Source organism: Garra rufa, chromosome 23 (assembly GCF_049309525.1).
Source record: "Garra rufa chromosome 23, GarRuf1.0, whole genome shotgun sequence".
In the NCBI taxonomy this organism is placed as follows: Eukaryota; Metazoa; Chordata; class Actinopteri; order Cypriniformes; family Cyprinidae; genus Garra; species Garra rufa.
In genome coordinates, this window is record NC_133383.1 from 1,785,970 (window position 1) to 1,799,025 (window position 13,056).

Below are 13,056 nucleotides of genomic sequence, written 5' to 3' on the forward strand. Positions count from 1 at the left end.
TTTGATCACAAATACAGTAATATTTTAAAATATTATTTCACAATTTTATCTTAGTGTAATTCATTATTATAGAAAAAAGAAAATTGCAAGAATTCATAATATTTATAATATATAAATATAAATTTATTATTTGGAATATTTTCATGGAAATTAAACACTAATTTCTACTCATTCATATTTGGAAAAAAAAAGAATAAAAAAGGATTTGTTGTGCATTTATTTGATCACAAATACAGTAATATTTTAAAATATTACACAGTTTTATCTTTGGGTAATATATATACAGTATATATATATATATATATATATATATATATATATATATATATATATATATATATAAAATGTGTGTGTGTGTGTGTGTATATTTCTATAAATATACATAGTTTCGAACAGTTACGATTTTTCTGATGATTTGTTTTGCATTTATTTGATCAAAAATACAGTAATATTTTACAATTTTATTACACAATTTTATCATGGAATTTTCCATGGCAATTATATGCAAACATAATTTGCATACATTTTTTGTTGCAAATACATATATATATATATTATATATATATTTAATATTATTTATATATATATATATATATATATATATATAAATGATTTGTTGTACATTTATTTGATCAAAATCTATTATATTATTGTTTTCTATTTGAATATATAATAACAATATTTAATGTCATTACAGGAATAAATTACATATTAAAATATATAAAAATTTAAAACCGTTCCTTTAAACTATTTAACTATTACTATTCTATTAGACATATTTTTTATTAAAGCAGCCTTTGTGAGCCATTTTTCTAAAATCGTAAAAACATTTTAAAAATCTTACTTATTCAAACTATTCCATTAAGAGAGAATAAAGCATTTTATGGCCATAAATATTTCACATTTTTAATTATTTAATATTATATATATATTTATATAAACATTACTGTAATTATCATATTTCCTGCAAAAATACTACTCTTTAAAATTTAAATCAGTATTAAGGTAATACATAAATGCTATCATGATGTATAATGTAAATTTACTTTTATGTATGTTTGATAAAAAAATATAACATAAATATTTTTTTATTCTGCAGAAACAATCTTTCATAGTTTTCTCTTTCACAGAAATTGTACAAAAAAATTGTAATTAAATATTTTTTTTAGTTTGTAAATAATTATAAAATAAAAACTTTTTTAAGATTATTGCAGTATGTTTTACAAGAAAATACTATTTCAGTCTTTCTGTGAATGTATTATTTGAGGAATTATTTGTGAAATGATCTAACAATTCCTGAGTGAAAATGGAAATCCTACTGCAGTAAATCCTCTATTAAAATATATATGAAAATGGAAAACCTTCTTTTAAACTAATAATATTTCAGAATATTTATTTTTGACCAAACCAGCCTTTGTCAGCCTGTTTTTTTCTTTACAAATTTGTAAAAAATGTAAAAATATCTTAATTATTACAAACTATTCCATATACAGAGAAAGAAAAATACTAATTCAGTCTTTCTATGAAATTATTTGTGAAATGATCTAACAATTTGTTAGTGAAAACGGTTTGAGTGTAAATCCTAGATCAGTAAATGGTGTTGTTCATGTTTGTCATCATCTGAAGCTCACAGTGCTGTAAATCAGCCTGGCTCTTATCTTGCAGATAGTGTGCAGTAACAGTGTCCATTAGAGCAGTAAAGCTCCTGATCCAGACGCGTGTGCGTGTGTGAGATCTCATGGCAGATACGCTGATGAGGAGAACGTGTTGAAATGCATTGGGTCTGCAGCGGACACGCTGCCCTCAGGTCACTTCTCTGGGAAACGTCCCGCGTTATCAGATGAGGCTGATGGGCCTCGCTCTAGAGTTACTTGAAAATAATCCCGTCCTTACTTCACATGATCAGGTGGGGAACGCTGGGAAAGTGAGCGATGCTTACAGAAGCTCTGCTTATTGATTGCTTAAAGCGTGTCGTGTCTGGTTTCCTCTTTGTGCTGCTGTGTTTGTGTTGTTATTACCTGGAGGACCCTGAACAAGAACTCTCAACGTCTACTGAAAAACCAGTTTTGTAAAATCTGGATGTCGTTTTTCATAATCGCTTTATTATTTCAGAACATTTGGAGTTGCACTGCCAGTTTTCTAAAGTTTTTCAATCCTACCCCATTGACAAATTATGATAAATAAACTTTTAGAAATTATTTTAAATCATTTTATTTAATAAACTTTAGAATTGAGAGAAGTAGTATATATATATATATATATATATATATAATGTAAAATATATTTTAATTAATACAAATAATTTTGTATTATATTAATTTATATTAAAATATTATATATATTGTTTTTGTAAGATGTGTATTTTTAAAAATGTATATTTTATTATATTTAACAAAATTCTATATATGTATTTTACATGCATTTATTTTTTATTTTAATATTTATTATATTTAAATATTACCTTTTATATTAAATAAATATATACAAATTATACATATATATATATATATATATATATATATATATATATATATATATATATTTACACTTTTTTGTAAGATATAATTGTATTTTTAATTAATATTTTTATTGTTATATTATTATACATAATATACATATATATTAAATACATATTATTTTTATATAAAAAATATCACTTAAAATATATCTGAAAACATTTCTTTACAGATTGTTTTTAAATGATAAACGAAAAATATTTGAATAAATATATATAAAACATATTTTAATATGTTGTATATTTATATTATATTTGTATTATATAAATTCTTTTTTGTAAGATTAATATTTAAAAAATGTATTATATTTTATTATATTTAAGTAAATAATAGATGTGTATTTCACATACATTTATTTTTATATTAATACAAATTAATTTTATTATCTTTTTTAAAATAAATTGTATAAAAAAATAAATAAAAAAAAATTATATCCGAAAACAATTTCTTTTCGGATTATTTTAAACAATAAATAAAAAAATATTTAATTAATATATATAAATTATAAAAAATATTATATATATTTTTTTTATATTTGAGAAAATAATAGATGTTTTTCACATACATTTATTTTTATATTAATACATATTCATTTTAATATCTTGTTTATAAAATGTATCATAATATCGCTTAAAAATATATCTAAAAACATTTTTGTTCCAGATATATATATATATTCATTATTTTATTTAATTCGTTCATTCATTCATTCTAAATGTATTATATATGTATTAGTCATTCAATTTAAATAAAGTAAATTACTTTATTATTAGTAGTATTTCAGGCTATTTGTATATTTGTATTATTTGTATTATATTTCAGGCTATTTGTACTTGCACTAACAATATAAATACCATTTATTTATTTCTCTCATTGTATTAATATTTTTAATTAGATAAAAAAAACTTATTTTTTTCTAATTCCATTGTCATATTTTCCCAAAATATACTATAGGATCTATTCTCTGGTATATATTTTTTCATACATGTTTGTTTTTGTTTTTTGCACAAATTTAGCTTCTCATGTAACTGTATGTTTCTTTTTTGTTTACAGTACAAACAGAAAATATATTGATCATAAGGATTTTGTGCTAAATGTTGGCTGCATAATGCACATTCCAGTTCTATAAGGCTGTGTGCCAGAATGCCATTTTTCACAATTGGTTTATTATTTCAAGACGTTTGTGTTCAGAATGATGGAATGGAAATCAAGGTTAACAGCCTTACTAACATAATCATAGATGTGGTGTATTGAAACGCAACTGTATTCATGCATAATTTGTCTGTGCGCATTTCAAACAGTGTGTTTGAAGACAGATCTCTCGATGACAGAGCGATGGCATTCTCCAGAAATCTCCATAAATCATCATTAGGAGAATGTCCTGACATCCTGCTCATTAATCATAAGGTGGGATTTGCTTTCCTCTTTGGTTACTCAAACCTCAGATCTACAAATATCCCTCTCCGTGTAACGTCACGGCTTGACGATATTGAAACGCACACCCAACTTAAAGAGCTGGTTCAGGTTCCACAGAGGAGCAGCGAGATGAAAGGGAAAGACAGAGCGCTGGTGTCTCTGCAGCTTATGATCAGAAATCTGGACGCCATTTACAAAGATACGCGCATCGTCTGTCCCTCCTGTGTTCATTTAGGAAGTATTTAGGTATAATTGAGTATCTTTCAGCTCCACTCGGCACATTTTAGTGTGTTTGAATTCATTTTTCATTCACGTTCACAATGCCACAGTCTTAAAGCTTTCCAAAGATGTTTTTTTTTTTTTTCATATCAGTGCCACAGAAAACTCTTTTCCAAAAAAGGATTTTCAACCATTTGAGGTTCCCAAAAGAACCTTTCCATCAAAAGTTCTCAAAAGAACTATTTTTTCTTAGTGTGAAAACCATCTAAATAACTCTTTTCTACTGTAAAGAACTTTTAATGGTTACATGGGTGTTGAACGTTCTTCATGGAACCATCAATGCCAATAAAGAACCTTTGAAGAACCATTTTTGGTCCTCCAAAGAACCTTCTAATCATTTAAACTATAAAGAATTTTTTTGTCAAATGAAAGGTTCCATGGATGTTTAATGTTCTTCATGGAGCCATCAGTTTTTAGCTTGGTGTGAAGGACATTTTAATCGTCTGAAGAACCTTTAGTGGTTGCATGGATATTGATGGTTCTTTATGAAACCATTGATGCCAGTAAAGAACCTTTGAAGAACCATTTTTAGTTTTCCAAAGAATCTTTCAGTGTTCAGTTTTTAAAATGACAGTGATCAGTTTGTAAAATAAGTGCAATTTTAATCATCTAAAGAAGCTTTAGTGTTTTCATGGATGTTGAAGGTTCTTCATGGAACCATTGATGCCAATAAAGAACCTTTGAAGAACCATTTTTTGGATCTCCAAAGAACCTTTTAATCATTTAAACAACTTTTTTTTTTACTATAAAGAAAACTTTTTGTCCAATGAAAGATTCCATGGACATTAAAGGTTCTTCATGGAGCCATCAATACCAATAAAGAACCTTATTTTAAGGGTGAAGAACCAAAATCCTTTCAGTGATTAGTCAAATTAGTTAAATTAGTTAAAATAAGTAAAATTTGAATCATTTAAAAAACCTTTAATGGTTCTATGGATTTTTTTCATGGAACCATCAATACCAATAAAGAACTTTATTTTAAGGGTGAGGAATCATTTTTATCTTCATCATCTAAAGAAACTTCAGTGGTTCCATGGATGTTGAATGTTCTTCATGAAACCATCAATGCCAATAAAGAACCTTTCAGTAATCAGTTTTCAAAATAACCACTTTATCGTTGTTTGAAGAACATTTTAATCATCTAAACAACCTTTTTTCCTACTATAAATGAATCTTTCGTCCAATGAAAGGTTCTTTGGTTCTTCATGGAGCCATCATTACCAGTAAAGAACCTTAATTTAAGGGTGAAGAACCACTTTTGGTTCCTCAAAAAACTTTCCGTGATCAGTTTTCTAAATAAGTGAAATTTTAATCATCTAAAAAACCTTTAATGGTTTTATGGATGTTGAAGGTTCTTCATGAATCCATCAATACCAATAAAGAACCTTATTTTAAGGGTAAATAATATTTTTTTATTTTAGTGTGTAGGACATTTTAAATCATCTATAGAACCTTTAGTGATTACATAGATGTTAAAGGTTTTTCATGGACCCATTGATGCCAATAAAGAACCTTTGAAAAAACATTTTTGGTTCTCCAAAGAACGTTTTAGTGATCAGTTCTCAAAATAACCATTTTATCTTCGTTTGAAAAACATTTGAATTATCTAAACAACCATTTTTCCTACTATAAAGAATTTATTTTGTCCAATGAAAGGTCCCATGGTTGTTAAAGGTTCTTCATGGAACCATCAATACCAATAAAGAACCTTATTTTAAAGGTGAAGAACCATTTTTGGTTCCTCAAAGAACCTTTCAGTGATCTGTTTGTAAAATAAGTGAAATTTAATAATCCAAAGAATCTTTAATGGTTCTATAGATGTTGAATGTTCTTCATGGAATCATTGATGCCAATATTGAACCTTTGAAGAGCCATCCAAAAAAAAACTTTTAGTAACCATTATATCTTAGTTTGAAGAACATTTTAATAATGTAAATAATACTTTCTTTCTAGTATAAAGAATTTTTTTGTTCAATGAAAGGTTCCATGGATGTTAAAGATTCTTCATGGAACCATCAATACCAATAAAGAACCTTATATTAAGGGTGAATTTTTTATTGCATATTTATCGTTATGCTATATAATAACCAAATCTTGAATTCTATCTCTTTGTCATCTAGCTTTTTTACAATTAGAACATTTCTTTTTGGAGCTCATTGATCATAGGCCTCATTGCAGCTCACATTTCTGAGTGAAGGTTTGAGTAGAAATTATCCCCAAATAATGCTTCCTAAAATATCCCAAAATTAGCATAAAATACATGAAAATATTGCTACTGAATGATGTTTTCCCTACAGTTCCTGTATCCTTTTATTTTTGGGATTTTTGTCCCACCTTGTTACACTGTGTTACACTGTAGGAACTGTGTTCCCAAAACAAAATGACTGGCCTGACCAACTTCAAAAAAATGACATAAATATCTGTTTATGCTATATTATAACCAAATATTGGACGCAGTCTTTTAGTGATCTTGTTTTCTTTTAATTATCACAAGTTTTGTATTTCATGTTGGAACCGATTGATCGTAAGCTTCATTGATCTGAGCTCATGCATTTCAGTTTCTGAGCCCAAATTATCCATAAATAATGCATTTTTCTTTCAAAAACAGATGCATAAGCAAAAGCACTGTGCTAGTTGAAATAAAGTCATTTTAAAAGGCTGGTCATTTTTGTCCAGGAATCCCATATTAAGATTTTCAGATTATAAATTCAACTACAGAAGATGTGTTTTGATTGGGCATCTCAGAGTTGATTTCTTCCTTTCTGTCATGTCGATTATTTAATTTCTTCTTTTGTTGATTTGATGACACATGACTGTGCTGTCCTCACATCTACAGATAGTCCTGAATCAGGCATGTACAATTAACAATTAACAAATGAACAATTTCAACATGATTGGCTCATCAGTCACGGCAAGGCGCTCCAAAGGTGGCTTTTGTTTCGGAGCGTGTTGCGCTGACGCCGCCGATGCGTGAATGTCATTTCTCAGATGAAACCTCATCAAGATCCCAAAAATGACAGTATTCATTTTTCCCAATCATGCACGAATGTCAGCACCACTGCATTTTCTGTCCAGAGCGGGAAAACGAAACATTTCGGACATGCGCGCGCTTCCAAAAACTGCGCGCGGAAATAAATAAGTAATCACCTTTTATTCAGATCTTTGGCTGATTGCAATCAGCACAGCTTATTCTCCCGCAGAGCAATCTGCCAACCTTAAACAACGCCCTGTGCTCGCACCCAGCCCGCGGCAATAGGTTTTATATACGTCTGCTCTGCTAATAACAGCGCTCTGTGTTCTTTAAGAGCCGTAATATGACTGCAGGGACGCTCTAATGACCCACTGAATGAATCTCCATATTGATCACCTTCTCAAAGCCTTTTAAACCATCAATACCTTTTAGAGCGCCACTTTAGGTTAAGGACACGTGTGACCTCCTTGTTTCTGTGCAGGCGGACATCTGGCTGACAGAAGGTGGCTTTTGTAACGGCTCTGAAGATCTGCGACCGTACAAACGCCATTATCTTCACTAGTGTTTATATATTTGTGTCAAGTCGAATGCACAGTTGAAAGTCAGCAGTCTTGGGTTGGTTAATGTGACATGCTTATGGAGGACTGATTAATTGCTTTCGCTGTGAATCTGCACCTCCAACTGAGTAATGGATTTTTACCTATAATCCTGTAGTGTTTGCGCTCCATCATGGAGAGAGTTGGAGGTAAGACATGTCAGAACAGATATTTGTGATGGGCTTTACCTACTGTCCCGCAAGCAGCGCTTGTAAAGTACTGAAAAATCGCCAATGGAATCTCAATCGTTTCTCTTGTGGACCAATTAGATTATATGCAGAGCAAACAGATGCTTGCTGAACAAGTTTTTTCTTATGTGTGATTATTTTATAGCTCTATGGTTCTATGAAAAAACCTTTAACCAAAAACTATTTTTGGAAGAACCATTTTGGTTCAATGAACAGTTGTCAAAACAACCATTTTTTCAAAGTGTGATGAACACTTTTTTGTTTGTTCAATAATCTGAACTAACTTTTTCCACCATAAATGTCCTTTTGTAGAATGGAAAGATTCCATGGATGTTACAGTTTTTTTACAGACGCTATTAAACATTTCTCAATACTTGGGTCACTTTTGCAAAACTCTTCACACAATTCTCCTAACCGACTTTCAGCTTGGCAAAGCAGTTCATTTCACATTCAAAATGCACTACAACTACCAAAACACTTTATTCAGGTCTCAAATAAACAAAATAGCCACAAAACAATGAGCTAAAAAACACTAACAACATGTAGCATTACACAGTGTTTTCTTGTGTAAAACAAGGACACATCTCTGTTTATAATTGCAATGTATATTGTTTATAACTGCAATATATGTTACTGGAATGAATCAGACATGATGCAGAATTCATCAATATTTTATGTTGTTTATTTATTTATTTATTTATTTAGTAATTCCAAAATGCAAGAATTTGTATACACACCATCCACTGATACAGATACAATAGTAATGCTAATCTACTCGCATTTTTAGATTTTAGATTTGAGATATGTTGTCATATGTCAATAAAATATTGCTGTTGAATTTTGCTGTCTTATTCGGTTTTGCATTGTGTTATTGTTTTGAACATAAGTTTAACAGTTTTAAAAACAGTATGTAAGCACGTGCAAAATGTCCCGTACGTACAAAGATTTTTGTCAGTTGTTGTGTCTGACTGAGAAAAGAATGCATGAAATTTGAGAGATGTAGTCATTGAATGCATTTTGTGCCAAAACAATGACAATTGATCCTCAGTTTAGTCCACATAGACTTCTGTTGTGCTCACTGTGTGAAGAGTTGTGCAAAAGTGACCTAAATATTGAGAAATGTGTCCTAGCGTCTGTAAAAAACTGTAAAGGTTCTTCATGGATCCAACACCATCAACACCAGTAAAGAACCTTTATCTTTAGGAGCGATAGAAAAACATTTCTGAAGCTTTTAGTGAAAAGTTCTCCATTTTTTCTTATTTTGAAGAACATTTTAAAAATCTAAAGAAGCTTCTTCCACTGTAAAGAACCTTGTTTGCAATAGAAAGCTTCCATTAACAATGGAGACCATCAATATTGATAAAGAGCCTTAATATTTAGAGTATAGAAGAGAGCATTTTTGGTTTTGGTTCATCAAAGAACCTTTTAGTGAACAGTTCTCAAAACAACTATTGTTTCTAAGTTTGAAGATCACTTTTCCACTATAAAGAAGCTTCAAGAGATTCCATGGATGTTGAAGGTTCTTCCAGGAATCCTTAACACCACTAAAGAACCTTTATGTAGTGAGTGTAGAAGAACATTTTTTGTTTGGTTCGTCAAAGAACCTTTCAGTGGTCAGGAACTATTTTTTTTTCTTGTGTGAAGAATATCTTAAAAATCTAAGAAATCTTCCACTATGAAGAAAAAGAAAGCTTCCAAAGATTCCATGGATGTTAAAGGTTCTTCATGGAACCATTAACACCAATAAAAAAATAAATTTTTTAACTGTGTATTAGAACATTTTGGTTTGGTTGCTCAAAGAACCTTTAGGTGGTCAAGAACCATTTTTTTCCTTAGTGTGAAGAACTATTTAAAATACTAAAGAAACTTCTTCCACTATAAAGAACGTTTTTTTGCCATGGAAAGCTTCCATAAATAATGGAAACCATCAATATCAATAAAGAACTTTTATTTTTAAGGGTATAGAAGAGAGCATTTTGAGTTTTAGTTCCTCAAAAAAAAAACTTTCAGTGGTCAAGAACCATTTTTTCTTGGTGTGAAGAACATTTTAAAGATCTGAAGAATCTTCTGCCACTATAAAGAACCTTTTATGCAAAGAAAAGCTTCCATGAATAATAGAAACCATCAAAATCAGTAAAAAAAAAAAAGTAAGAATATAGAAGAGAACATTTTTAGTTTTGGCTCCTCAAAGAACTTTTTTGTGATCAAGAACCATTTTTATTATTGTGAGGAACATTTAAAAAATCTAAAGAACCTTCTTTCACTATAAAGAACCATCAGTATCAATAAAGAATCGTTGGAAGATTCTTTCTATTATTCATGGAAGCTTTCTTTTGCGAAAAAAGGTTCTTTATAGTGGAAGAAGGTTCTTTAGATTTTTAAAAAGTTCCTCACACCAAGAAAAAAAATGGTTCTTGAACACTGACAGGTTCTTTGAGGAACCAAAACCAAAAATGTTCTTTTCTGTACTCTTAAAAATAAAGGTTCTTTATTGATATTGATGGTTTCCTTTATTCATAGAAGCTTTCCTTTGCAAAAAAAAAAAAAAAGGTTTTGGTTCCTCAAATAACCTTTCAGAAAACAGTTCTCAAAAGAACATAGTGTAAAGAACACTTTTCATTAATCTAAAGAACCTTTTTCCATTATAAAGAACCTTTTATAGAATTGAAAGATGGTTCTTCTAAGGAACTATAAGTGCTAATTAAAAAGCTTTATTTTTAAGAGTAGTATTGATTTGTGTGTTTCTGTTTCTTCACAGGAATTGTAGAAGAAACATCATTCAATAGCAATGTTTCCATCTACATATTTTTATGCAAATTTTGGAATATTGCATAAATATTGGTCAGTTTTTGGAAACAGTACTTTATTTACAACTTTGGATGGAAACATTGCCTTTGGAAACATTGAAACATGTCCGTGATCATCCCATCTCCCGAGCGTCCGGTTCTCCTCTGGGTGATTGGTTGTTTTGTCCTGATCTGTGATCTTCACTCGTTGCATTTTGAAGTCAGCGTGACAAATTCGGCTCTATGGTTCCCTGCTTACTGTCCTTGACACACTTTTGCAAGGTGGCCACGGTGACCCCATCAGCTGGTGCCGTCCTCCTCCCCAAGGACGCCGAAGCCCAGCGCCCCGACCGCATCCATCTTTGCGGCCCGCCGCTCCACGCTCCCCTTCAAACGCCGTGGGCTCCCCTCCTGATAATTCCCCATCCGCCTGTGATTAATGCTTGTTTACTTCAGCAGGTCAAACCATTTCGGTTTGAGGAGGGGAGAAATTATGTGAAAGAAAAGTGCAATTACTCAGGGCTTCAACCTGCCAGCTTCAGGTTAAAGGACGGAGACACACAGAAGCAGGTGAAGCAGGAGAAATCTCTACTAATAAGGGAAGTTGTTGCTCACATTAGACCTGCAGATCTCAGTTATGTTTCTTTTAAAAATCAACTTTGGCTCAGATGTTTCTCAGGAGAAATAAAAACACATACATGAGTCACTATAGTTGTCATAAAGGAAGAGTATGGAGCTATAAAATAAATGTATGCATTTGATGAGAAATATTTAAGTCCATGTTGAGATCTATTACATTTAATTGCAGAATATACACTGAAAAAATATTTTAAAAAAAATCTAAAATCTGTTTTAGGAAGTAGTAGTTTTAAGTAAAATTTGACCTGAAAAAAAGACCTGAAAAAGTCATGGAAATTATTTTTTTTTTTCTAGTTATGTCAAGGTCTATATATATATATATATATATATATATATATATATATATATATATAGAGAGAGAGAGAGAGAGAGAGAGAGAGAGAGAGAGATTGAGAGAGAGAGAGAGAGAGAGAGATTGAGAGAGAGATTTATTATTATAATTTTTTTTTTATTATCTTATATCTTTTAGTTTTAATTATTTAAGTTCTGGCAACCACATCTGCAGGTTTTTACCTTAAATGATCAATAAAATTATAAATAAAAATTACATTTATTTACTTGAAATTTAATTTAGAATTGAATTATTATTAAAAAAGTTTTTTCAAAAGTTCAAATTTAATTAAAACTAAAACCACAAAGTAATTAAAAACACAAAATGAATAAAACTAACCAAAATTAAAATAAAAAACATTTATGAAAATGAAGAATGAATTTAAATAAAATTACAATTCATTCTTCATTTTTTTATTAAAATATTAGTAATTTAGTTTTAATTAATTTTTTTTAATAATAATCAAATTCTGAAATTAAATTTTAAGTCATTAAATTTAATTTTTATTTATAATTAAACATTTTAATAATTTTGTTGTGTGTTTTGCAATTTTATTTATTTATTTATTTTATATATTTATTTGAATTAGAATTAGTCTCATGTTAAACTAAAGTGTAAGCCTTTTATATTTATAAAATTCCAGTTAATTTAATTTATTTGATTAAATTTTATTTAGATGTTTTTTTGTTGTTTTAGTTTTAGTTAAATTTGAATGAAAAAAAAAAACTTTTTTAATAATTAAATTCTAAATTAAATTTTAAGTAATTAAATTTTATTTTATTTATAATTTTATTTATAATTTTATATTTTAGTAATTTTGTTGTTTTATAATTTTATTTATTTATTTAATAATTTTTTTTTAATTACAATTTATAATATTTAATTCCAGTTAATTGTATTTATTTATTTTAATTTTATTTGAATGTTTTTTGTTTGGTTTTAGTTTTAATTAAATTTGAATGAATTTTTAAAAATAATAATTAAATTCTACATAAAATTTTACGTAATTTTATAAATTTTTTATTTATCATTTGATTAATAATTTAAGAAAAAGACATGCAGATGTGGTTGCCAGAACTTCACCATAAAATATATATATATATATATATATATATATATATATATATAAAATTATAATATATATATATCAAGAAAGCATTTAATGAATAAAAGTTTCTCATTAATACTAAAATAACACTGGTTTGTTTTTACAGAAAAGGTGTATAATATTAATTAATTTCTTTATTTGTTTATTTACTTATTTTACAAATAGCAATTTTGACCAAAAAATATTTATTTTAGAGCTTTCAAATTTGTTTCTGTGACTTTTTCGG